This window comes from Peromyscus maniculatus, chromosome 14 (genome assembly GCF_049852395.1).
Source record: "Peromyscus maniculatus bairdii isolate BWxNUB_F1_BW_parent chromosome 14, HU_Pman_BW_mat_3.1, whole genome shotgun sequence".
Lineage (NCBI taxonomy): Eukaryota > Metazoa > Chordata > Mammalia > Rodentia > Cricetidae > Peromyscus > Peromyscus maniculatus.
Genome location: NC_134865.1, coordinates 76,326,326 through 76,349,039, shown reverse-complemented (window position 1 = coordinate 76,349,039; position 22,714 = coordinate 76,326,326). Strand labels below are relative to the sequence as shown.

The 22,714-nt window shown below is 50.2% G+C and overlaps 1 protein-coding gene across 5 annotated transcripts in view; it reads left to right on the top strand.

Annotated features, from left to right (window-relative positions):
- Window positions 1-22,714, top strand: part of Syne3 (spectrin repeat containing nuclear envelope family member 3) — an 83,323-nt gene that overhangs the window by 11,063 nt on the left and 49,546 nt on the right. The window contains exon 1 of one of the 5 annotated variants that reach the window (XM_076551325.1): window positions 102-191. The exons of 3 other annotated variants lie outside the window; for them this stretch is intronic. The gene's annotated coding sequence lies outside the window, so the exon portion shown is untranslated. Of the gene's footprint in view, window positions 1-101; window positions 192-5,242; window positions 5,321-22,714 lie in introns of those variants that run through there. One more of the 5 variants, XM_042261129.2, reaches the window with a different exon arrangement.

The window sequence follows — 22,714 nt, the reverse complement described above, 5'->3', positions numbered from 1 at the left end:
GGTGTCCACAGGTTTCTACGACCTCACTGGAACATGGGCAAACTGGTCATTCAGGAACCCTGAATCTTGGCACAGGAGGTGGCCCTGCTGATCGCCAGGACTGGATGTGGTTCACACCTGTAACCCCTGTACTTAGGAAGGCTGAGACAGGAGCATTGCCCTGAGTTAGAGTCCAGCCACAGTAGTCTGAGGTAGGCTTCAATGCTGATTGCTGATTGGCTGAGGGCCTGGAGTTGGTAACTCATTTGCTCATTGACTTAGCAAATACCCAGCTCTTTCTGAACAATGCCCTTGCAGGGCCCTTCGGGAGATTACAGATAGATCTGGGAGCTTGCTGACAGGATTAATTTAATCAGCTTCCCGCGGTGGGAGTTTTCATGACTCTGTCCTGCTGGGCCTCCCATTCTCACCAACTCTCACAGCTGGGGGTGGCTCCAGACCGAGGGGACTGCTCCACATAGAGCTCCAGGTTTGAGGTTCCAGCCTACAGGCAAACATTTGGGGAAGGTTATGTTTTTCTGAGTTTCTTCTGGACAAGTGAAGAAGGTTCTAGAAGAACAGGATTCTGGAGTGGCCATTTGGAAGAATGGGGTCCTCCACGTGCTGTGAAACAAACAATGGATATGTGTCCTTGGTGTGTTTTATCTTAACATTCAGTATCCATTTTTACTTTATATTATGGTGGTTATTTTAAATTTTTTATATAGTCATTATATTTATTGCTGTGTTGCCCTGGCCTGATAATTGCTTTATAACCCAGGCTGGTCTGAAACTTGTGGCATCTCCCCTGCCTCAGCCCCTGCCTCAGCCTTCTTAGTGCTGGATTTCAGGTGTGTGCACCATGCTCTGCTAGCTTTGGGTTTCCTTTGTGTGTGTGGAGGTGGGTACGTCCTCACTCCTGCCGTGGCCTCAGTTTACCCGGTGTGTGCTTGCTGGGTACTGCACTCTGAGTGTCAAAGCTGGCCCGGGAGGAGGCCTCAGGAGGTGAAACACTCCACGGGAGGCGGTGACTGACCAGAAACAACCGTCTTTAGAAGCAGGATGAACCGAGATGGGGACACCCAGGCACTGGTCCCCTGTGGTCCCCAGAAGAAGCCACTTGGTTCCTGGCTGCCTCTGAGAGCACACAGAACAGGCTGCGGGACACTGTGAGTGGCTGAGAGGGGAGGGTGAGGGGAGAACCTTGGGAAGGGACATGAAGCTGAAAGTAGGTGGACAGTTGACCTCAATTTGTCCCAGAGAGAGTATTTACCTGAGGGCAATACCAAAAAAGTGCCCACCAAACCAGGGCCAACAGATCATTCAAGGTCATTGTTGTCACCCTGTTGGTGGACGCCACCCCAGGTCATCCCTGCTGTTCTGACTTGGGGTAGATGTGAGGAGTCAGTATTGCCTTTCCCTTGGGCTTTCATGCTCTAGAAGTCACAAAGGAGGTAGGCGGTGGTGGTGCACGTCTTTAATCCCAGCACTTGGGAGGCAGAGGCAGGCAGATCTCTGTGAGTTCCAGGACAGCCAGAGCTGTAACACAGAGAAACCCTGTCTTGAAAAGCCAAATAAATAAATAAATAAAATAAAATAAAAAAATAAAAGTCGCAGAGGCCCTGTCTCAGCTGACAAGGTGGTAACTTCATTGTCCTGGGGCCAAGCCTGCCTGTCCAGAACCTCATGCTTAATAATTACTGTCCCTGTGAATGTGTGGATGTGTGGGCTAGCGGGGCATCCTTATTTCCTCCTTGCTGGAGATGAATGACTTTGAAGCTAATTCATGCTTTTCATGTCCTATCTCCCTCTCTGTCTGAGCCTTTCCCTAGCCACTTCCACTGTCCTTCCGGAGGAGTCCCCTCCTCCCTTATCTCCCCTCCCCTGGGCAGAGTCCTCTCCCCACAGAGTCCCCTGTGCCAGGAACCAGGCTCAGCCTCTCTCTGGGGCCTACTTGGTTTACCTATGAGCAGCACTGCAGGCAGCAGGGAAGCCCTGTGAGGCTGTCTCCACAGGATGAAGGAAGCTCACTTCCACAGATGAAGGAGGCTCATTCCTTCATTCTCTCTGCAGGTGTCCTGTGACTGTCCTGGGTAGGGGGACTGAGTGATGAGCAAGACTAGAAACATTATGGGTCCATTGGAATTGACATTCTAGAAGGAGCTAGAGTTCAGGGATTTTTATTTTTATTTTTTTGGTCTGTGTATTTGTCTGTTTGTATAGGTTAATGACATCTTGGGTGTCATTCCATCTTGGTTTTTGAGACAGGGTCTCTAACAGGCCTGGAGCTTGCCTAGTAGGCTGCCTGGCCAGGAGACCATCCTGTCTCTGATTCCCCATCACTGGAATTATCGTTATATCACCATACCCAGCTTTTTACATGGATTTAGGGAATTGTCTTGTCTTAGGGTTGTATTGCTATGAAGAGACACTATAACCATGGCAACTTTTTTTTTTTTTTTTTTTTTTCGAGACTGGGTTTCTCTGTGTAGCTTTGGAGCCTGTCCTGGATCTCGCTCTATAGACCAGACTGGCCTGGAACTCACAGAGATCCATCTGCCTCTGCCTCCCGAGTGCTGGGATTAAAGGCGTGCACCACCACTTCCTGGCCATGTCAACTCTTATAAAGGAAAACATTTAATTGAGTCTGGCTTACATTCAGAGGTTTAGTCCATTATTGTCATGGAGAGAAGCATGGCAGTGTGCAGGCAGACATGGTGGTGGACAGCCAAGAGTTCTACACCTGGATCGGCAGGCAGGAGAGAGAGAGAGAGAGAGAGAGAGAGAGAGAGAGAGAGAGAGAGAGAGAGAGAGAGAGAGAGAGAGAGAGAGAGACTGGCTTGAGCATTAGATACCCCAAATTCCCCCTCCAGCCCCCAGTAACACACTTCTTCTACAAGGCCATCTGTCCTAATCCTTTCAAAGAATGCCACTCCCTACGAGCCTATGGGGGCCATTTTCATTCAGACCACCACAGAAGTCAAGTCCTCACTCTTGTGTGGCAAGTACTTTGAAGACTCCCCAGCCCTAAGTGTGTGTCCAACCTTTGAACATTATGCTATGATGTTGTCGTTTACAAATGTTTTGAGGCCATATTTGAAGCTCCTGGGATGCCTGTGGCCTGCAGTTCAGTAGGCAAGCTAATAAACAGGAACAGCAGATGGAAAGTGCTGCCAGACCCAGATGGTAGGATGGCTCAGCAGGGACAGGTATTTGCTGTAAAAGCCTCACCCCGTGTGAGTCCCCAGGAACCCAGGTAAAGGAGAGAGAGCTGACTCTACAAAATTGTCCTGCGACCTCCACGCATGCGCTATGGCACTCACTCCCCTCCCCATTACACACACACATACACACACACACACACACACACACACACACACACGCACACACACACACTCAGTAAATAAAGTGGCCAGGCCTTGAACCCCCTGCCAAACGCTTAATGACTATAGGGGAAGCAGCAAGAAGCATAGGCCCAGGCATAAGGTGCCCTCCTCTGTGACCAAAAGAATGCATCCTCTCACAAGGTGGTGGCAGTTTTACTCTTGTGGGTCCATTTGGGGACCATGGCATTTGCCTTTCATGCAAAACCTGTGGCCTGTCCGTTTTTTTCCAGGAACTCAAACCAGCATTGTGTGAGAGGAGGGAGAGAGGGAGAAGATAGCTTAGAAAGCCAGGTGGGTTTGTGTGCACCGTGTGTGTGTGTGTGTGTGTGTGTGTGTGTGTGTGTGTGTGTTCTCGCTCGTGCGTGCGTGCGTGTGCATACCCCACCCCCAGAGGGGGTAAAGATCGGGGCTCATATGCGGACCATCCTTTCCCACCACCTGGGTGGGTGCCCTCAGCTGCTCCAGGGAGAGGCAGAGCCCTCCAGCTCCCTCTAGCTGAAGAGAGCGAGGGTTTTAGATAAGCTCTCAGCTCTGCACACAACAGGCAGCACCATCCCGTCCTTGGGTCTGACTGGAAGTTCACCCAACACAAGCCTTCACAGAGGGAGGAGGAGGAGGGAAGGGGAGGAAGAAGGGATGTGGCCTGCCCCCACGGAGGCTGAGGCCAGCGCAGTCAGGCTTGGGAAAACAACCGCTCCCTAGGATCCTGGGGGAGGTCACACTTCCGCTGCCTAGGGGGTTTCAGATAGTCCCCATTCTGCTGAGGTTGCAAGGTGACACCGTGGGCCATGTGAGAAATACATGGGAATTTCTGTCACCCGACTTGTAGCAAGACCTGCAGAGCACCAGCGAGTATCTCCTGGGACCCTTCCTTTCCCATTGGGCCATGTCATGGCTGGCAGGCTATTGGGATTATAATTAGAATGTTCCTGCTCTTGCTCGGGCTTGGAAACATCAGGCTATGTGAAGCCCAGGGCACATGCCGGAGGATGGACGTGCTCTTCCCACCTCTTTGTGGCCCAAGATGAAGGGGCTAGCCCGGCTTTCGGGGAGTAAGTGGCTCTCCTAAGACTCAGGCCTACCCCTCCCCCACGGGACTATGGGAAGGACAAGGCAGCAGAATGACTTGCTGTGTGACCTTACTCAGGTTACTTAACCTTTCTGTACCTATCTCTGGATTTCTTTTTTTTTTTTTTTTTTTTTTTTGTTTGTTTTGTTTTTTTTTTTTTTTGTTTTTCGAGACAGCGTTTCTCTGTGTAGCTTTGCGCCTTTCCTGGAACTCACTTGGTAGCCCAGGCTGGCCTCGAACTCACAGAGATCCGCCTGGCTCTGCCTCCCGAGTGCTGGGATTAAAGGCGTGTGCCACCACCGCCCGGCTGGATTTCTTATCTATAAGAGGAGGAGGAGGATTCAAGGAACTTAGGTGCCCAATTCTGCTGGACACTTTGCAGACTTCCTGAAGCAGGGATGTCAGCTTACAGGGACTAGGGAGGCAGGGGAAAAGGAGGGGCCCACAGAAGCATCAGCAAGGTGGGCTGAACCTGGGAGCTACTTGGGGCTCCTGCCACCAGCAGCCAAGCTGGAGGGCAGGCAGTGGGGAGTGGGTGAGGGGGCAGAGGGAGGAGAGAGGCTTTGCTGAGCATCCGGGGGGCTTCCTGCCGGCGGACTCCATGCTTAGACACCCCTAGTTTCTCAGAAGACTCTGGCCCCTCCTACTCACACTCTGGAAGATTCTCTGAGAAACCAGTAGAAGTATCCTGGTGGGCCCCTCCGGCACCCCTACCAGGAGCCTTTCAGGTCCTCCCCTTACTCACCCACAGGCTGGCCCCTTTATTAAATCAAGTAAACCCAAGTGCTCTGGGCTGTTTTATAGGACCTGAGAACCGGTGAGGCTCTTTTCCTCAGACTGAAAGTGAAGCCACCTGCCTTACACAGGAAGAAATTAAGAAGCAGAGGTCAGTACCCTGAGGTCATGCAGCCAGCAGATGAGGAAGCCAGATTTCGATGTCAGTCCAAGGACTTGGAAGCTTATCTGGTTTCTGGACAGCAGGCAGTGGATGTTGAACTTGATTCTAAACTTATGTTGGAAGTCTAGGGAACTCTCTGCTCACTCACTTTGTTAATTAAAGGCTTCCCTTTCCTTCCTTCCCTTCCTTCTTTTCTTTTTCTCCTCCTCTTTTTTTTTCCCCCTTCGAGACAGGGTTTCTCTGTATAGCCTTGGCTGTCCTGGATCTCACGCTGTAGTCCAGCTGGCCTTGAACTCACAGATCCGCCTGGCTCTGCCTCCTGAGTGCTGGGATTAAAGGCGTGCGCCACCACCTCCACTTTCCAAAGGCTTTTCAAATAAACAAATGGGGGCTGGGAGTTGGCTTAGCCTACTGCTCTTATAGAGGGCCTGAGTTCTCGCTCCTATCGCCCATGTCTGGAGGCTCATAGTCACCTACAATTCTAGCTTCAGGGGATCTGATGTTCTTTTCTGATCTCCTCAGGTACCGGCACTCACATACAAACACCTGAGGACATACACTCACCCTTTCTCTCTCTCATGCGCGCGCGCGCGCACACACACACACACACACACACACACACACACCTGCACATAATCTAAAATGGATCAAATACCCCTTGCTCCTATCACTTTAAGGAGATTTAGTTGTTGTTGTTGTTGTTGTTGTTGTTGTTGTTATTATTATTATTTGAGAAGAGGTGGCATATAGCCCAAGCTGGCCTTGGTCTCCTTTGGTGGCTGAGGCCGACCCCGGGGCTGAGCACGCAGGCTTACGTCCGAGTGCGTGCTGAGGATTTCTTTGCTGTTTTCCACATCTGTTTCCGTCTCCATCATTTCCTGACACAAGTAGGATGTACGCAGTAGGGTTGGCAAATGGTGGCCCACTGGCCAGATACCACCCGCTCTTGTCAATCAGATGGCGTTGGAACAAAGCCAGCTCCTTCTGGGGTCATCGGCAGCTGCTTTCACACCCCCGAGGCAGGTTTGGGTAGCCTTGACAGAGACCACATGGCCGCAGGGTGTATTTACTGTCTGACCCTTTCCAGGAACGCTTGCCGGCTGGCACAGGAGCACACGGTTCACCGTTCGGCAGCCTGCTCCTTCTCTTCAGCTCCGGCTCCGATATTACTCACCACATTTCTCACAGCAAATGGCCCAGGATATTCCGAGGGACGGACGCCACATATTTTCCTTTGCCATTTTCTTTTTGCTGGACGGCGCCTCTGCTTCCCCCACCCCGCAGCTAGGCAGTCATTTGGTGAATGGATTATTTAACAAACACTTATGCAGCACCCACTGTGTGCCAGCGGGGCACGGGTTTCAGCTCTTTACCACTATCAGACTTCCGGTCGGCAGTCGGCAGTACTGACTTTGTAGTTGGAGGTGTGACATCCATTGGCTGATAATGCGTTAAAGTCGGGCTTGAATCCAGGCCGGCTGGCTCAGCTGTCCGGCTCTGATCGGTGGTGAGGAGGTGTCCTGGGGAAATCAGCCTTTGAGAACCCCATGTGCAGGATAATCTGGTGTACACTTCAGGCTGTGACTCACAGGTGTTTGACCTGCTCCACCCAGCAGCCCACACCACCCAGATTTAGCGCTTCTCTAATCTTCGATAGTCAGACTGCTCAGCCCTCGTGACCACAAATGGTGTTTTGTGGATGAAAATGGCCCGTGCTATACAGAAGGCCCAAACCAGCAGCGGCTCCTGATTAGGATGGTGCCTGGGGGTCTTCTACAGTGGCTTAGCCCGGAAGGACCCTGGGGTTCCCTGGTGGTTAAGCAAATGATAAATTCACACATGATCCGGTTGGACCGAGAAGTCAGAATACAGTGAGTGTGACTGTCCAGCAATCAGGAAAGGCTAATGAGAGCTCAAGGCTTCTCTATGGAACATTCTGGGCCGTTTACAGTAATAACTAATAGCAAGGATCACTGCGGCCAGCGAGTTAGTTTGGGTTGAGAGCCTCAGGGAGGAGGCTCATGAGAATTTCAGACATTCTCCCTGGGAGAGAAACACATGCCAACGCGCTACTTAGAGTGACAGCTGTACATGGCACCCGGTGGCCCGTCCAGGAGCCCAACAATGGCCGGTTTTGGAAAGTGACGTTAGCGAGCACTTCTAAAGGACATTTGTACTCTGGGGGTGGGTCCCTGAACATTGTGTCTCGGCTGGGAGAAGTGGGCCACAGGTGTGGGGAGTACTCAGAACGGATGCTATTTTTCCAGTAGAGGGAAGAGGCTGAGTGCTGGGGTCAGGGTCAGCTGAGTAGGGCAGCGCTCTGTGGTTGGGGTGGCAGGATCCTGCTGGTTCGCCTCTGTGATCTCTTGCCCCCCAGCTTTGAGTGGGTGTTGAAATGTGATTTATCATCAGATGAATTTGGCGTCTCCCAAGCTTGGGAGAAAAGAGATGCTGACCATGGTACCTGTGGGAAGATGAGAGGCGCCGCACCTAGGTGACTGTTCAGGGATACAGTGTCTTCACAGGCCTTTGTACGTGGGATGAGAAGGGCCAAGCTGAAGGTTACTTAGCTGTCCACCCTAGGCCAGACCAATGCCCCTGTAGACTCACCGGCAGCCATGTACTTTGGCAATACACAAAGAAGGCTCACCAGGCCCGATAGCTCGAAGCCAAAGCCATGCATACTGTCATGCTTGTCCCCACATCAGGGACAGATGCTTACATGAAGGGGGTAGCCCGATGATGCCAAGCTGCCACCTCGTCTATCTCTGCAGTCTTCTGGGTGTGAGGGGAAGTCCTGTTCTGACTCAAAAAGGAAGCCCCCCTCCATTGCCTGTGACTCACTTCCTCATTTGGGTTACCGGCTCACTGCTGGCACCGTGGCTGGCCACAGACACACATGGGCCCATTTCCAAGTCAGGATCTTAGTGGCTGTCTGATCTGGAAAGGAGAGCTGGCCTCTCTGAGCCTTAGTTTCTCCCTCTGGAAGGTGAAGGGTTACTCAAGGCCTGGTCAATGCACTCACACACACATGGCTGCTGCTAGGCTGCTATTGTAACTGGAACTGGTAACATTTTATCCAAACTATAGGATCTTCCTCTGGCACACATAGATAACCTTGACAGGGCAATTGTAGGTCACTGATGATCGTGAAGTTGGGGAGACTAGTTACCTTTCAGTGGCACTGGATATGGAGAGTGTGACTGGGCAGGTTTTTTTTCTTATATATTTATCTATTTATTTATTCTCTCTCTCTCTCTCTCTCTCTCTCTCTCTCTCTCTCTCTCTCTCTCTCTCTCTCTCTCTCTCTGTGTGTGTGTGTGTGTAGTATGCTTGCACTCATGCATGCTGTGGCATGCATATAGAGGTCAGTGGAGGACTGAGAATTGGTTCTCTCTTTTCCCTATGTGGGTTCTGGGGATAGAACTTGGAGTTAGATTTAGTGCAAGTACCTTTACCTTTGGAGCCATCTTTTTGTTTGTTTTTTGAGACTGGGTCTCTCCATGTAGACCTGGCTGTCCTGGAACTCACTGTGCAGACCAGGCTGGCCTCGAACTCACAGAGATCTGCCTGCTTCTGTCTCCGGAGTGCTGGGATTAAAGGTGTGTGCCACCATGCCCAGCCCTGCTAAGCCATCTTGAGGACCCACAGTTTTTAATGTTCTTTGAGTTAAAGCCTCGCATAGCCCAGGCTGGCTTACATAGCTCAGGGTGACCGTGAACACCTGGTCCTGCTGTCTTGAAGCGCCATGGCTGTTTCCCTCACTACATTTTGTTTCTAGCCTTTACGTTTAAGCCTTTGGTCCCTTTGTGGTAGGCCCTGTGTATGGTGTGAAGGACGGCCCCAGCTTCATACTGTTGTCTGTAATGTCCAGCATGCTTTGTTGAAAACATCCTTTCTTCAGTGAATGCTCTTGGCACCCTTGATGGAAAGTAAGAGCCTGTAAGAGGACAATTGTTTCTTTATCTGTGAAGAAATAGAACACCACCCCCGAGAGGCCCAGGTTTCTTTTATGCCAAGATGAATCCTGGCCCTCGCTCTACCACTGCACTGCTCTGTGGTCCTGGCAAGCTAGAAGTGTGTCACACACCAGTACTCCCAGTACTCTGGGAGATGGGAGCAGGACTATGTCCAGTCTGAAGCTAGCCTTGGCTACATAGATGTCATCTCAAAATAAGATCTCAGTATGACTCTTTTGGCTAAACTCCAGTCTCATATCTGAAAAACAGCTCAACTAGAGAGCATTTCCATGTGACATGCAGAGGTTGAGGGGTTTGCCTGGAACCTTCCTCTTCTTGGCCTTTTCAAGGGCTTTATTGTGCCATGAAGACCTACCCTGCAGCCTGAGACCTGGAACCACAGTCAGACCTGGGGTGGTTCCAACCTGGCTGTGTGAGAATGTCAGGGTCAGTGGGTGCTCATTGGGTAAAGAGCAGCATGCCCACTCCTCTGTGTCCCTGCCTGGGGGCTTTGTGCACTGAGCAGGAGACACGCGCTGATTGATGAGCAGTCCAGGGACCAGTAAGGGGGCAGGCCGGCTGGCCCTGTGCACTGAAGGCTGCAGGTTCAGACGGAGGATGGCGACAAGAGCCTCTACCGACAGGGTCACTCAGCAAACCTTGAACCAAAGCTAAAGGGTTAGCAGATGAAACCAAGGGAGCAAGACAGACTACCATGAAGTGGGCTTCTGGGAAACCCTCTCCCACCTGCTTCCCAGAAGCAGCTGTCATTTTACTTGCCCACCAGCTGGTCACCTTGACAACCTACTGACCCACTGGATGCTGAGCAAGTGGCTGTGGGAAGCTTCTAGAGCCCAACCACTCCAGCCTTCACCTGGCTCTTCAGGCTATTTAATGTCTCATTTCCTTATTCATAACGTAGAACTAATTATAGCATCCTCCTCCTGCGGATTTGCCCCTAGAGCCGTGAAAGTGCTGTAGACAATGGCTGGAGTTCTAGTGTGGAACAATGTAGCATTTAAGGCAGCTTTTTAAGGCCCCTCTGCAGGTGGTTTTCCAGCCCAGGGCTAAGACGCCTTGTAACATGGTAACGTGGCACAATTAGCCTTTAGAAGGTCAGAACAGAAGATGTTAATGATAGTGCTTCATACTTGGGGCTGCAAGCATTTCCGGTATTTCCAGTGAGTCTGTGAGAAATATGTCCTGAGGGAATCCAGGTGCCCCGTCCCCTATCAGCAACCTTCCCACTTCAAGCTCACTCATCTGGAAGGGCCTGGAAGCCAGGTGGCAACTGCTGGTCCTGTTTTAGCTGGGAAGAGACTGGGCTTCAGAGTTCATCGGTGGAGGGGCCTGCACTGAGACCTGTGTCTCCCACTTACAGCATTCAGAAAGCTCTTACTTGGGGGCAAACAGAGTCCACTCCTGCCTCTGGTTCTGGCCTTTCTCAGGCTTCCTGAGCCGGTTGAAAGTGTTTATCAAGGAATGAAATAAACAGAGAGCACATCTTGAAGACCTACTAAGCTCCAACAGGGGAAAGATTCCCATGTACATTGCCAGATTCATCATCTCTCCATGCACGCATTCTGTGAGTACTTGCTGTTCCCAGCGTTTGAATCAGAACAGGCCAGGGCAAGACCTTGTGTGTGTTTATATTCTCCACAGGGGCATGGGCACACAAACTCAGAGCTCAGAGGCCTGTGTATAGGTTGCTGATCTTCTGGATTGATGCTGTTTGTGATGGCCTCAAAGCTACATGGCAGTCCAGGTCCTCTGGAGAGAGCTCTGGGGGCCTGCAGGAGGGTGGGACAGAGCTTATAGAGGTGCCTTTTGGAGCTCAGATTGCCTGATGCACAATGGGTGAGGTCTGTTTGTTTTTCTGGCTTTACACCCTCTAGGCTGTTGATTCAGAGTGCCTGGTTTTGTCCTCTGAGAGCCACTTATTCAAGGAGTTGGCAAGCAGCATCCTAGGACTTGGAGCAGGTTCCTCCTGGCTACCTTCTCCCCATCACTCAGCTCCTCATCCTCATGGCCTTCAGCCAGGGCCTGGTGCAAGCACACTAACGAGTGTGGAGGGTGAGAGGTTTGCGCAGCGCATGGTGGAGTCTATGAGCTCAGAAGTCCAGGAAGGGTACACTGGATCACAAGTGTGAAAAAAATCAGTAAGATGAGGCTGGCACGGTGACCGTGTCTGTAGTGCCAGATACTCAGGAGGTTGAGCCCTGGACAACATAGCAAACCCGGTCTTGTATAATAAGGAGGGATGGGGGTGGAGGGAAAGAAGTGAGCTGTCATGTCTGAAGTCTCAGGGGAAGTGTGCAGTGAGGAATCCATGGTCACTGTGGTACACAGTCCTGTGTGGAGGCACAGGTTTCATGGGAGGGGCCCAGGAAGTGGCTAGCTGGCCAGGCAGGTCTAGTGGGTTCTGGGACTTCCCCCTTATGTGGGTAAAAATCCTGCCTGAGGAGACAGAGTTACTGGGGATTGGGCAGTGCTAGCTTGGCATGTGCCTCAATTCCCAGGACCAAATAGTACCAGTGAGAAGGGTGAGTGGTGAGCACAGGGATGCTGGGGTGGGACACTTGTGGGCACAGGATGTGACTTCCTGGGTGACTCCGCCTTGCTGAATCAGGTCTTCACAGGGAGGGTCCCTATAGTTGTTTTTTTGTTTTTGTTTTGTTTTGTTTTGTTTTGCTTTGTTTGTTTGTTTGTTTGTTTGTTTTTAACTCCTAGGCTCTTTGCTCTTTAAGGACTTGCCATCTAGCTCCTAAATAATCACAGGGACACTTATTCTTAATTATGAATGCCTGCCCTTAGCTTGGCTTGTTTCTAGCCAACTTTTCTTAACTAATTGTCCCATCTACCTTTTGCCTCTGGGCTTTTGCCTTTCTCTATTCTATATGCCTTTCTTTCTGTCTTACTCCGTGGCTGGCTGTGTTGCTGGTGTCTGGCCCCTGGTGTCCTCTCTCCTCCTTTTCTTGCTCCCCCTTTCATGATCTTCTCCTTCTATTTATTCTCTGCCTGCCAGCTCTGCTTATCCTTTCTCCTGCCTTGCTATTGGATGGTCAGCTCTTTATTAGACCAATCAGGTGTTTTAGACAGGCACAGTCACACAGCTTCACAGAGTTAAACAATTGTGGCATAAAAGAATGCGACACATCTTTACATCATTAAACAAATATTCCACAATATAAACAATTGTAAGACATCTTAAAATAATATTACACAACAGGTCTCCAGGCCAGGAGCTGGTGAACTGTCCTCCAAGCCCAGGAAGGCTCTTGGGCTTGTGAGCACTATGTTCCCTGCTGAGGTGTGGGCAGGACATATCTGCTGTCCCAGAATTTCCTTCTCCCCGCATTGTGAGAACAGAACGGTGGTACCAAATGGGACTCAGTTGGTGCCTTTTCCTCAGAGTAGGTACTGAGCTCCTTGGAGATGGGAGAGACAACTTGCTGGGTGCAGAGGCATCAAAAGCTGGAGTTTAAGAGTTCTGGGAGACATAGTTGTCACAGGGAGGTGACATCAGGGAACCCTGCCGTCTTTGAGAGCAACCAGCTCCTCAGGTGACCTTCAGTGCCTCTGGGGAGACAGAGAACAGCACTTGGGACTATTAATTGCTCTACAAAATCCTATGGAAATTTCCTGTAGTGACAGCCATTCATTAGAATTTGGAGATGATACTTGGAGCCTGGCTCTGCTCTGGAAGCCTGCTCTGTATTCTGGAAAAGAAATGGCTGAGGCAATGTAGGCCAGAGTGCAGGGAGCCAAGATGGGCTGTGACTGAGCTCTATGTTTATTCTTAGCCTGTGTTCACTCAAACCAGGCAAGGTCTGGTAGCCCCCCTCACCCTATATATATGACCGGAATAGCTGCACACACAGCTGGAATGAACCCTGTCCTCCCGGAGCCCTGGTCATCCCGAAATGCTCATTAGTCATCAGAAATGCACGTCGAGGGAAGAGGCAGTGGCTCAGGGGAGCCAGGCAAATGCTTGTAATCCCAGTAATGGGGAGGTGGAGACAGGTGCATACCAGCTCTCACTGGTCAGTCTAGGGAAATCAGGTATAGATGGGACACCAGGCCTCCAGTCTGGCCTACTTGGAGAATTCCAGGCCAGTGAGAGATCCTGCCTACAAAAACAAAGGCGGATGGCTTTAAAGGGACAGTACCAAGGTTTTCTCTGGCCCCCATGCACACCAGCATATACACACTCTCTCTTTCTTCCTCCACCCCCTCTCCCTCTTCCACACCCCCAACATACACAGAGGGAAAAAACTCAACCATGTTCCCAGCCAGTGAAAGACCCTGTTCTCAAAAACTAAGGTGGATAGCTCTTGAAGAAGGGCACGAAGCTTGACCTCTGGTCTCTAATTTATGTGCACACCTGCCCATGGCCTCTCACACTCACACGCGCATGCACCTTCATATTTCTTTTCTCTCCCTCTCTTCTCTCTCTACCCCACTCCTTTTCTTTATGTGTATGGGTGTTTTGCCTGCATGCATACCTGTGAATTCAGTGCCTATAGAGGCCAGAAGAGGGCACCTGATTTTCCTAGACTGAACTTACAGAAGGTTGTAAGCCTCCGTGTGGGTGCTGGGAATCGAACTCAGGTTCTCTGGAAGAGCAGCCAGTGCTTTTAACTGCTGAGTCATCTCTCGAGCCCCTGTCCCACTATTTTAGAATCTGATGGATAAGTTCTAGCAGTTTGATTTAGCAGGACTTCCAAAGGCTTTTAAGGAGTTTGAGGATAGGTGCCACTGGCCTAGCCCGTTGGTCTTCAGAGAGAGAGAGAGAGAGAGAGAGAGAGAGAGAGAGAACACATTACCACCTTCGGTGTAAAATATAGGCATTTAACATGCCCTCCTGTAAAGCCTAGCTGTGTTGATTGGCTGGCATCAGAATGGGATGAAGCATTCCACATCCCAGCCAGGCCCCAGTGGTCCCAGCGCCCACCTTAGCACGATCTCTTGTACAGCAGATGGCCAGTCCCATGCCTGCTGAGCTCTGCCCATTCTCTATCAGCAGCTGACCCTGTTTCAGGAGAACCCCTAAGGACTCCTGTGAACTTTCACATCTTCTGATTGGCTGTCCTCCTGGAGCCTGCACTAAGTGAGCCCAAACTCGGGGAGCCATAGTAAAGCCTTTGGAGCCCCAGCCTGCACCGGGGGGGGGGGGGGGTGCCCACAGTGGCCTGCTTGCCTCCTTTCCTTTCTCAGCTTCTTTGAGTTGCCAATGCCAGAGTTTCCCAGGCGGAATCTTGGCATCCCCCAGCCTATGCCTATTGCTAGAGAGCTTGGGGAAGCTCCTTGAGAATGCTATTTTATAGTCAGTCTACCGGAGAAAGAGGTGGCTCCAGCAGCAGCCAGTTTTCACAGCCAAGGACTGTTTATCTGTGATGGAAGGGCCAATCTCAAGCCACTTTCAGAGCCCTTTATGGAAAGCAGTTGCTGGCCTGTGTTCTCAGTGGCTTTAACTGAAGTGAGCCTTATAAGCCCCTCTTTCAGAGTGGGGCTTCTTGTATAACCATTGACAGTCATCTCTCAGTATCCCAGGGGGATGAGTTCTAGGACCCTGCCCCCTCCCTAGTGAACACCAAAATCTATCCATGCTCAAGCCCCTTAAATAAAATGGAATAGCATTTCCATAGAACCTGTGGGTGCATCCTCCTGCATGCATGAACCACAACGCCAACCAATGCATTCTTGTTAGTTGATACACTGTATTTCTCAGGAAATGACTAGAAAATGCCTGTAATGTCAAAGACATATGCTTTTCGTTGTTGTTTTTGAGACAGGGTCTTGTTATGCAGGTCAGGCTGACCTGAAAGCCCCTGCATAGTTAGCCCAGGGTAGCCTCAAACATGAAGCAATCCTCCTGCCTTAGCCTCCTGTGTACTGGGATTGCAGGAGTGTGCTAGCTGGTGAGTGAAAGAGTTTTATTGTTGTTGTTGGTGGTGGTGGTGGTGGGGTGGGGGTGCTGAGACAGGGCCTCATCTAGCCCAGGCTGGCATCAAACTCGGTTTGTTGCTGAGGATGACGTTGAACTCCTGATCCCCCTGTCTCCACCTCCTGAGCTTTGGGATTGCAGGTATACACTATTGTGCCCAGTTCAAATGCAACGTAAAACATCAACAACAAAACACCTTTAATTCCAGCTCTCAGGAAGCAGAGGCAGGAAGATCTTTATGAGTTTAAGGCCAACCTAGTCTACATAGTGAGTTCTAAGCCAACCAAAGTTACATAGTGAGATCCTGTCTCAAAAAAAAAAAAAAAAAAAAAAAAGATTGACCAATGTGGTTGGCTACATCAATGGATGTGGAAGTGTGGAAGTCCTGGACATCGAGAGCTGACTGCATACCTACTGGACCGAGATGGCCATGGCACCTCACCTCTCCAAAGCTTGTGCACATTTCACTCAGTCCCTCAGCCTGTCTACTCCAAGATGGGGTAAGACATTGGGCTATTCCTAAGTCTAGATTCCGCTGCCCTGCAGGGAGGTAAGGTGAATGGGGCAGGATTCAGGTTCAATAGCCAGTTCACGCTCTCTGAGAGTCCCCCGGCCCTCCTTACACTCCACTCTTAGAATCACCTTTTGTTAACACCGTGAAAGAGAATACCAAGGACCGTCTCTCTGGCACTGCGGATGGCGACCTCTCTGCAGCACCCTCCACCATCCCCCTTGAAGCAGAAGAAGGGAGCCTTCCCTCAGCACACTTGGAGAAGTTTTAGGATTAAAACCAGCTGGAGTTCAGATCGTGAAATTCTATCTTTGTATAAGAGGCCAGAGGGAAGGAGAATGGAAGGGTGGGAACCATATGTGGCGAGGAAGGACTGAGTCACTGCTGAGTCTGGTGAGTCACAGCCCAGGGAGCATGCCCCTCAGGACTCAGGGTCAGTGTGTGGTGGGCCAGCTAGGGTGACCAGGCAGGAGCCCCAGGATGTAACTTCTCGGAAGAACCTTAGCTTTCCTTGGTCATGAGCTCCTCTCCACTGTATCAGGAATCTTAAAAGGTCTTATTAATTAAATCAAACCTGAGGCCAGTTATTGGGGTGAATGCTGGAAGATCAGAGAAGCAGAACAAGCCACAGCTACCTCACCTCGCCAGTTCCTCAGCTGATCCTGTTTCCTCAGACTGGAAGCCTCTGAGTCCTCATCCAGAATGAATCTTCAGGCTGCTCAGAAGCCTGAAAGCTTAACCAGCCAAATGCTTCTAGTTTCTGGTCTCCACGCCTTATGTATCTTTCTGTTTTTGCCATCACTCCCTGGGATTAGAGGCTCACTTCTTGGGATTAAAGGTGTGTGTCACCATGCCTGGCTGTTTCCAATGTGGCCTTGAACTCACAGAGATCCAGAGGGATTTCTGCCTCTGGAATGCTAGGATTAAGGGCGTGTGCTACCACTGCCTAAACTCTGTTTAATATTGTGGCTGTTCTGTTCTCTGACCCTAGATAAGTTTATTAGGGTACACAATGTCACCACACTCTACCCCTTCGGGCCCTGAACATAGTGCCGGTAGGTCAGGTGGGTGGGCACAAGGCAAAAGCGGCCAGTGCAGTAAGTCTGAGGGGGCCTGGCTGTCCCATAGAGCTTGTCCAAAAGTCTAGGTTCTCGATCTGAGACCAGGTCTCTGAAGATGGCCCACAGAGGGCTGGCTGCCCCAGCTTCCCACATCACTTGGCAGTTCTCAATGGAGGCCTGGCACATGCAGGGGTAGACAAGCTGGGTAGCACTCAGGGCTAAGGAAAAAGGGCTTAGACTTGAGCTGTCCTGGATTCAAGTCTGTGCTGTTCGCAGACTTCTTAGAATCCACAAACGCCAGTTTTCTCATCTCCACAGAAAGGAGAATGGTAAGTGCCTGCGTGGGCCTTTGAAGGGTGAGTAAGTGAATAGGTATAAACTCTCCCAATAGAGCAGGAGTTCTCAACATTTCCGATGCTGAGACCCCTTGATACAGTTCCTTATGTTGTGGTGACCCCCAGCCATAAGATTATTTTCATTGCTACTTCATAATGATAATTTTCCTGCTGTTATGAATCATACTGTATATATCTGTGTTTTCTGATGGTCCCAAAGGGGTCACGACTCACAGATTGAGAACCACTGCTATATCACAGGCACATGAAGGATGCCCTGCATCACTGGAGAGCAAGCAATATTGCAGGGCATGCAACTAGGGTGGTGTGTGTGTGTGTGTGTGTGTGTGTGTGTGTGTGTGTGTGTGTCTGTGTCTGCCTGTCTGTCTGTCTGTCTGTCTGTCTGTCTGTTTAGTTTGCTTTCAATTGCTGTGATAAATACCATGACCAAAAGCAGCCCGGGGAAGAAAAGGTTCATTTGGCTCACAGGTTAAGGCACATCATGAACGAGGGAAGAAATCAGGGCAGGAACTCGAGGCAGGACCTGGAGCAGAGGCCACGGAGGAGTACTTGCTCCTTGTGGCTTGCTCAGCTCACTTTCTTATCCCACCCCAGGACCGCCTGCCCAGGGTGGCACCACCCGCAGTGGACTGGATCCTCCTACATCAATCATTCATCAAGAAAACGCCCCACAGACTTGCCTGCAAATCTGACAGAGCCATTTCCTCAAATGAGGTTCCCTCTTCCTGGATGACCCCCAGCTCACGACAAGTTGACAGAAACACGAACCAGCACGAGATGACTGAGGCCAGGGGTTCAACCCCTTACCAGTGGCAGTACAGAGCCAAGTACCTGCTGCTTCAGGAAAGGAGAGGGAGGGAGGTCTAACCGACCCTGGCAGACAGGACATGGAGCCCCAGCGGGCAGGAGGCCATGTTGGGCAATTTTGTCGAGAACCCTGCCCTTCCTGCAAGACTGGTCCCTTGACACCAAATTGCAGCTCAGCCATTTGCTCTGGATCAAGGGCCAGAATCAGGATCACAGGAGCCTTTAAATGGAGAGTGTGCCTTGCTCTGGCCCAGTCCCCCACTCTCTGCCTCTACCCGTTCCATCTGTGCCTGTAGTCATTGTCTTAGTCACAGTTTCTGTCGCTGCTAGGAAACACCATGACCAAAAGCAAGTTGGGGAGGAAAGGGTTTATTTGGCTTATGGTTCCACATCATAGTCCATCATTGAAGGAAGTCAGGACAGGAACTCAAACAGGGCAGGGTCCTGGAGGCAGGAGGTGATGCAGAGGCCATGGAGGGTGCTGCTTACTGGCTTGCTCCTCCGTGCCACCTCCAATGCAGGTCTGGTAATGTCACCATCTCCTTTTCTCTGCAGCCTGGTGACTGATCTCTGGGTCCCTTTTGTCCTTTGGCAACTTCTTGGTTCCTCTGATCCACTACATCCATATAGATGTCTTGAAGAAACTCCCAGAAAACTGTTCAAATGACACCCAAATCACAATATGGATAGAAAGAGCAGTTGGAAACTAAGAGGAAAAATGTTGATTAATTTTAAAAAATAGACCACATGTAATGGAGTTACTTAAAACATATTTGGAATCTACTAGATTCTTTAAAAGCATTTAAGAAAATATTTTTATTATGTGTATAGGTGGGTCTGTACATGTGAGTACAGTGTCCAGGGAGGCCAGAGGTATAGGATTCCTTTGGAACTGGAATTACAGGTGGTTGTGAGCTGTCCAATGTGGATGCTGGAATTCAGTTCCTTTGCAAAAGCAGTATGTGCTTTTAACCTTTGAGTGATCTCTCCCACCCTGGGAAAGCATTCTTTTAAAGCTTCATTTAATTTTATGTTTTCTTTTGATCAATGCATAAAACTATCTATCTATATTTAGTGTGCTGTGCCCAGTGTCTCTCTGCTGTGCCCAGTGTCCCTCTGCTGTGCCCAGTGTCCCTCTCCTGTGCCCAGTGTCCCTCTCCTGTGCCCAGTGTCACTCTGCTGTGCCCAGTGTCACTCTCCTGTGCCCAGTGTCCCTCTGCTGTGCCCAGTGTCCCTCTGCTGTGCCCAGTGTCCCTCTCCTGTGCCCAGTGTCACTCTCCTGTGCCCAGTGTCCCTCTGCTGTGCCCAGTGTCCCTCTGCTGTGCCCAGTGTCACTCTCCTGTGCCCAGTGTCCCTCTGCTTGCTGTCTTCGTGTTTAGAAACTTCGCTCTCCTTCTAGTTCTTCATAAGCGTGCAACAGGTTATAGTGAGCACAGTTTCTTTTCTTTAAAAAAAAAAAAGATTTATTTATTTATTATGTACACACTGTTCTGTCTGCATGTATGCCTACATGCCAGAAGAGGGCACCAGATCTCATTACAGATGGTTGTGAGCCACCATGTGGTTGCTGGGAATTGAACTCAAGACCTCTGGAAGAACAGCCAGTGCTCTTAACCACTGAGTCATCTCTCCAGCCCTCGAGTACAGTTTCTTTTTAAAATACTATTTCCATTTGTGAGGTCAAGGCATATATATTAATATATATTCAATATTCATATAGTCCCATACACATACATATTTACACACACACACACACACACACACACACACACACACACACACGTAGGATTTATTAGAATGGCTTATAATCTGTGGTCCAGCTAGTCCAACAATGGCTGGCTACCAACAGAAAGTCCAAGAATCCAGTAGTTGTTCAGTCCATGAGGCTGGATTCTCTACTGGTCTTTGGTACATGCTGGAATCCCAAAGAGGTAGGCTCTAATGCCAGTGAAGGAATGGACTTACCAGTGAGAGTGAGGGAAAGCAGGCAAAGAGGGAGCTTCCTTCCTCCACGTCCTTTATATAGGCTACAGAAGGTGTGACCCAGATTAAAGGTGGATCTTCCCACCTCAAAAGATCAGGTTTAAAAGTCAGTCTTCCCAAGTTCAAAACACAGGTATGCCCAACCACCTGAGTTTTAGTTAATTCAGATGTAGTCAAGTCGACCACCAAGACAGTGTATAAGTGATTGCCTGCATGTATGTATGTGTTTGCATGTGTGTGTGTGTGTGTGTGTGTGTGTGTGTGTTGTGTTTGGTGCCCTCAGAGACCAGAAGAAACATTGGATCCCCTGGAACTAGTTACAGATAGCTGTGAACTGCCAAGTTGCTAGCTGCCCCGTTGGTGCTGGGAACCGAACCTGGGTCCTTTACAAGGGCAGACCGTGCTCTGAACCCCTCGGTCATCTCTCCAGCCTTTTGTTTGATTTTTCAGCTGTCAGCTTCTTACACTTGCTTGCAGAGACAGTCTCTCCCCATTGGCTAAATGAAGGCTGTCACATGCAGGTCTTTGTACTGACGGGGCCCTTGGGTAGAGCTCGGGGGGCCCATGAGTTTAGATGGGAAACTGACTCCACCCTTACCTCGACTTAACCCTGAGCTGATAGTTTTCCTCCATGTACACAGGCAGCAGCGAAGCCCCCCCCCCTCGCCCCCAGCTATTCATGGGGCCTGGCATTCCATCACGTGTATTTTTAGTTAATGGTGCAGCTGCCACACATGTCTCCAAGTGTTGTTTATGTCCAATATTATTTCAGAGTTACGGGAGTTATAGGAGCCATGGTTAGATCGTGTGATTTACTGTGTTAGTGTAGTAGCAGCAGCAGCAGCAGCAGCAGTAGTAGTAAAATTTGATTTTCCGTGTTTGGTAACTGGGTCTTATTATGGCTGGTTTCCTTCGATCTTTGCACTTGAGAAGGCGCTTAGCCGCCTGCAGCCAGCCACACATGCTCTGTGGGCAGCTGTCCATCCTGAACGCTGCCGCCACCACCGCCAGGGCCATGTCTGTTTATTCACTGCTGGGGCTGCAGCCTGAGGTGGGCTGGGCGCTGTGTTAATTAAATCCCTGGGTGTGGCAGCTCTCTCCAAGAGGCTCAGATCCCCTGAACTCTGCCTGCAGCCTCCCCAGCCAATGTGAGTGGCGGCGTCTGAGGCTGGGCTGAGCCCTGGCTGCCCTGAGGTGCGTTGCTGGGTCACCAAAGCAGCATGCTTTCCTCGGCAAGCCCTGCTGCCCTTGAAAGGGTTCCGCTAAAGCCACTGCTCTAGTGACCGGGGGGCTCCTGTCCTCTGAGGCTCTGGGGATGATTTTCTGTCCCTACATTCCTGGCTTTGTAAAAAAATAAAAGCCGAGTTCTCGGAAGCTAGACAAGACCGGCAGCTAGTCGGCAGTTCAGGGCCACAGAGAACCAATGTAGAGGCCAGCACACGTGAAGGCGCATTTCAAAAGAAGCACGGAGAGACTGGGAGTGGCCGCAGGTGTGGATTAAGTTTCTAGAAAAATGTCAAAACAGCTCTAAAAGAAAAACAACGAGTGTGGGGGGGACTGAGCTCTGAATGGGCAGCAGCCACGCCTAGCATGCCGGCTGCTCTGCACCGCCCACCCATGCCCATGTCCTTTGGCCCAGCACTGCTGGCACGGCCTTTGTCTGTGTCTCTTTGTCTGCCACAAATTCCCCCACCCAGTGCCATGGGGATTGAGGCCAGCCAGAGTCCCAGCCAAGGCTTTTTGAGTGAGTTAGTCATGTTCGGAAAAGGTTTTACTTATTCTTTTTAATCGTAAAAAGATGGTGGCTCTTTCCTGAAATTTTTCACAAAGTTTTGTGGGATTGAAAATCCGAGATGGGCTGGAGAGAGGGCTCAGCGGTTAGGAGCACTGCTCTTCCAGAGGATCTGAGTTCGATTCTCAGTACCCATGTCAGGAGGCTCACAACCACCTGTAACTCCAGCTCCACAGGATCTGACAGGTCTGGTCTCTGCAGGCACCCATGTTCATATGCACATATACATACATACATACATACACATACTTAAAAGTAAAATAAATATTTTTAAAAATAAGGGGGCTGAATCCTTCAGTGGTGATCTTGGCAGAGACAATTGCCCTTTGCCAAGCAGCTTCTGAGGCCATGGTGGCTCTCCTCATAGGAGGAACCCCAGGTTTTATATATATGGGCAACCAGGCCTTTGAGGGGCTGGGCCACTTCTCCATACCCTCAACTCTTACTTAGTCACATGATCCCAGTAATGGGGAGTCCCAACCTTTTTATATGAGTGGAGGTTTTTTCTTTTCAGTGTTGATTTTTTTAAAAGATTTGTTTATGTCTGTTTTATGTATGTCTGTGTACCATGTATATGCATGCAGTGCCTGTGGAGGCCAGAAGAGGGCGTCAGACACCCCTGGAGTAACAGGTGGTTGTGAGCCACCACGTGGGTGCTGGGAAATGAACTCAAGTCCACTTGCAAGAGCAGCCAGTGCTCTTAAGGCTGAGCCATCTCTCCAGACCCCTGTTGGTGGTGTTTTTGTTAGTTGTAGGGTTGTAGCTACTAAATACAAATTCTGCCTCGTTTTGGTGTTGTATCCTCAGTGTTCGCTTCCATAAGTCCCTGCTAAGCTTGCATCCTGTGGGCGACTATACAGTCTCAAGTGCAAGTACACCATAGACCATAATACAAACCAAGTCCCTGCGGTTGGGCGTGGAGGTCGCTTCTAGCTTCCTTTCGGTTAGCCACTTTATTTATTTATT